Genomic DNA, 5,000 nt, shown 5'->3' on the forward strand with positions numbered 1-5,000 from the left:
GAGGGGAATAAATGATTACCGAAAAATATAACAACCGTCGGTATTCTAATCATAAATATAAAAAAAAAGAAAAAAAAAACTTACAAGAGAAATCTGCCCGTTTCTTTAAAGTCTATTTTTCTCAAGATCGTTGGGAGTCCCCGAAAAGTGGAAATTATGCAATCATTATATAATAAAATGACTACATTTCCTGGCATATAGGAGACTATGAGTCATCAGTTCTACTTGATATCATGGCACGAAGATAAAGACTAAAACCGTTATTTCTATCATCAAAAGTTATTTTGAAAAGTCTGCATTCATGTTTACGTCATACTTTATCTCAAATAAAATATAATATGCAGTCGAGAACGAGTATGTTGAATGTTTTAAAACGTTCTCTTGAGCTAAACATTTTTAACAATAACCTCAAACTAATCCAATATAGTATATTCTCTTAAATACTATTCGATCATAGTTAATGATATATTAAGTAGGTGTATTTCCCACTTGTAGCTTTTATTGTAGGTGGATATGATAGTATAGTCGTTATTACATTATTACATTTGTCCATGGCCTAATCAAGTGAAACCAGCCTCCAAAACTTTTCACAAAAAAAATCTGTGTGCAAGTACATACACAAAGTAGAGGGGCACTCAGTAGAGCGCAGACCTCCGCTTATTTTTCGACCTTGACCTTTGACCATACTTAATTGGCATGGTTTTTCATACACTCAAATATGAACCAAGTTTGAAGTCTCTGTGACAACGATGTCCAAACTTATGGCTGATTGAGTGAATTGGACATTTTGCTTGACCGTGACCTTGACCTTCCAAAATTTAACAATTTCCAGATTTTTACATAACAGTTAATCCCAGCAAGTTTCATTAATCTACGATTAACTGTGGTCAGGAAACTGTTCACAAACCAACAAACACACACACAAACAAACACACAAACAGGGAGTAAAACATAACCACCTCCTAACTTCGTTGGCGGATGTAAAAATACAAGAATACATACGAATATGGATGCATATATAAAGCAACAAAACTTGTTTACTCTGTCAAATAAACAAGTACATATAAATGCACATGTACACAAAGAGCACATCTCAAATCACGTCTTATTTTGGGGGGAATACTCTATCCTTGACCACACCACACCAGTCTCATATTTAATTACTCTTAATTACAATCCATCGACCCCCTTAGAAATTCTCCGGCTTAAGAGTAAAACATGAAGGCAGTCACTGTCGCACCGCATCGTCTGGGTACCGAATTAAAGATATTCAGACAACTCTGTATTTGACATTGGAATGCTTGGGGCATATCCTCTATTGACCTGTGTACATACGCTACTGGTCGCAATAAAGCTAATTAAAATCGTGCTATGAATTCCATCAGAATATAGACTTGCTCAAGCAAGGATGGTAATGCAACATTCAACGTCTTAATTTATTCAAGCTTTTTGGGGTGGTATGATGTAAGCCACGCGAATTGATAGTAATGAACGTTCAAACTTCCAGGAAATGTTTTCATGTTGAACAGGCTGACATACGTCTCTTTTTATAATTTTCATATGGAAGATTTATCTTAATGTTGTTACAGTTCTTAAATTGTTTTATTTTAACGGTGCATTACTTCTCTTGCAGTTTATCTACTTTCTTTCCTCACTGGGCTATTTTTCTCTGTTGGAGCCCTTGGACTTATAACATCCTGCTATTCCAACTAGGGTTGTAGCTTAGATAATAATAATAATAAGCCTAATTGACAGAAGTGTTCTGATAACATCACAATTATTAAGACGTTAAAACATTTTGACAACAGACTTCAAGTGGAAGATCATCCCATTTTACCTTGACAAAGTAATTATCAATCCTTTCATGGCAATGACTGGTATATCAATGAATATTTATTTATTAATGAAACACACTGATAATTGATGGTTGGCAGAACTTTCAACTTCTTTGTTTTATGTTGTTAGTTGAAGGATGCCTCTTCAACAAACAAACTTCAAAGGTTGTGTAGTAAGTGGAAGTGGTTCTGTAACCAGAGCACTTAATATTCTGGAAGCTTTATAATTACATAAAAGGTTGCTTACGAGCGGAACAGACAAGGGCAAGAGCATGTCCTAGAGACAGACCATATATACACATGGTAGCTCTCAACCGCTAAGAAGAGGCAGGCATTGACTGCTGATGACTCAACCAGTAGACCTATAGGCTCCCACGAGCCCCAGTCCCTGGCTCACAGAGACGGTGAGGTTGTGAACGCTAGAGATTAAGAGACGTTATTCACTAGGCAGCCACAGTCCGTCATATACTGTACAAAACGTTAAGAAAAGAAATGACAAAATATCAATTAGATAACAATGGAGATCAATCCATAAATTTCTTAATAGATTTTGTTATTCTTTTAAATCAGCTTATATGTACAAACTAGATCATGGAGGAAATAAAAAAAGTAGCATTAACAACAGCACGATTCCTTAAAAAAAAAAAAAAAAAAAAAAAAAATATCCTTTAAGAAAATACATACATGCATAAATTGAGAACAGGTTTCCTCCAAGAAAATACATACATGTATAAATTGAAAACACCATCAATTGTCTTGATCCTAAACTTGGCTCAACCCCTCAGAACAATCCCCTAACCCCCCACCCCCAAGGATGTCATTTACAAACGAGCAATACGGTTATGATCTAAAATTACTTCAATGATTCCTTTGAAATAATATTCAATATCATGTACTAGTAAAAAAAAATATTCTCTTTAATATTTCTTTTATCTTTAAAAGAAAACTTTGACCATAGAGGGTAATTACGAGTATTTTTGTTGTGTTTGTGTGTATATATATATATATATATATATATATATATATATATATATATATAGAGAGAGAGAGAGAGAGAGAGAGAGAGAGAGAGAGAGAGAGAGAGAGAGAGAGAGAGAGAGAGAGAGAGAGAGAGAGAGAAAACAGCTGAAGGAATTATAAACCTCGATTAAGTGAATTGTATTTCATCCGCCTTGCCTCTCAAAGTAGACTAAACGTAGACCTACAATAAAGGTCAAAAGGTTGAAAGTAGGCAACGAACAGTGTCTATTAATAGAGGTTACTTCATTAAAAACAATACCCGAAAACTAAAAATAGGAAAAAAAGTTAACGTACATAACGACGTGAATTCATTATTGAAAATATTATTCCAACTGACGTAACATGCATGGAAAAAATGTATGTCATGCTAGCAGCTATCACGACTTTATATATGTGTGTATATATATATATATATATATATATATATATATATATATATATATATATATACTGTATATATATATATATATATATATATTTATATATATATATATATATATATATATATATATATATATATATATATATATATATTTGTATATATATAAATATATATATATATATATATATATATATATATATATATATATATATATATATATATATATATATATATATATATAAAAGAAAAAAAAAGTACCCTCGTTTGTTGGGAATTCATAATTGTGTTACTGTACTGCATATTTTCTTTATCTGATTAAAAAAATAGAAATCATGCTAGCAGCTACCATGAGATAAAAATAAAATGTTACCCTCGTTTGTTGGGTATTCATAATTGTGTTACTTTTTTGCATGTTTTTTTTTCTATTTGATTAAAAAATAGAAATCAGATGCTGATTTACCAGAGATGCAGCTCAAAATACGTTTCTTGAAGGATATTCTATCCATAAAAGACGAAAGATCAGTGACCAAAATAGCAAATTCCATATAATTAGTCTTTTCTTTAAAATAAAAGCAAATTTGTTAAAGGTAATTCTATGTATCCTAACACATTCCTAAAATTTGGACTTCAGCATTATAAAAATCTTGAGACTTCTTAACACCAACGGATCAGTGTGTCCTGAAATTGAAGTTGTGTACAGTAATATATATATATATATATATATATATATATATATATATATATATATATATATATATATATATATATATATAAATTTTTCTTGAATTTTATTCCTGACAAGATTTCTTTTAAAACTAAAGATGGCTGTTCGTTGCCGAGTTTCAGAATTTCAAGCGTATCAGACAATTAACTTCAGACTCTTCCAAAGTACGTCTGTAGAAGAAATTTGGCAATTTTTTTTTTTTTTTTTATTTACTTGTTTGATAAAGGAGGTTTCCAAGTAGACCATTCCTTAATTCAGTTTCCATATTGATATTTTTTTTTAACTTGCATTACATTCAAAAAATGAAAAATGTCATTGTGAATATTTCACCTTACAATCGTAGTTATGAATAATTTAATTTTTCATTATAATTTTAAATGAAAAATCGAAAAGAGTTCAATGTATTAGCCAAGGGATAAAACTTTAACAGGAACTCTTTCATACACCTCGGTATATCAGATGAAGGAACAATTTTTTATTAATAGTTGAATCAGATTACCACAATGAAATTCTTGACCCTAGAGATCTATTCTTTTATAAATCTATCCCATCTATTAAATCATACAAAGATAATACAAGAGAAAAATATATGGTGAAGATTTAGAGGTTTAAAGGCCACTGATGAATGGCAGAGGCAAGGAAACAGTGACATTATCCTATCAAGCAGGACAATGCCTTAGAGGCTGACCATATTACATATGATCAGCGTCCAAGCCCCCTTCTCTACCCAAGCTGGACCACGGAAGAATAGGCAATGGCTGATGAAGACTCAGAAAATAGACCTATGGGCTCCCTCAAACCACCCCTATCCTTGGCTTACAAGGATGGTGAGGTTGCAGCGACAAAAGGAACTGACGAGTTTGAGAGGAATTCAAACTCCAGTCTGGTAATCAGCAGGTAAGGACGCTACCACCAGGCCACCCCGGAAAAAAAAAGTCTTGCGCTGATTTGAAATTAACTTCCACAAAACATGTTTGCTCAGATAAAATTGTATTTCACCATGGAAACCCTTCACAAGACTGGCGCCATTTGGGCCCGT

At 32.3% G+C, this 5,000-nt stretch overlaps 1 protein-coding gene across 1 annotated transcript in view; it reads right to left on the bottom strand.

The window, feature by feature from the left end:
* Positions 1–5,000, bottom strand: part of LOC137634433 (galactosylceramide sulfotransferase-like) — a 208,745-nt gene that overhangs the window by 94,770 nt on the left and 108,975 nt on the right. The window lies entirely within an intron of this gene.

This window comes from Palaemon carinicauda, chromosome 44 (assembly GCF_036898095.1).
Source record: "Palaemon carinicauda isolate YSFRI2023 chromosome 44, ASM3689809v2, whole genome shotgun sequence".
NCBI lineage: Eukaryota > Metazoa > Arthropoda > Malacostraca > Decapoda > Palaemonidae > Palaemon > Palaemon carinicauda.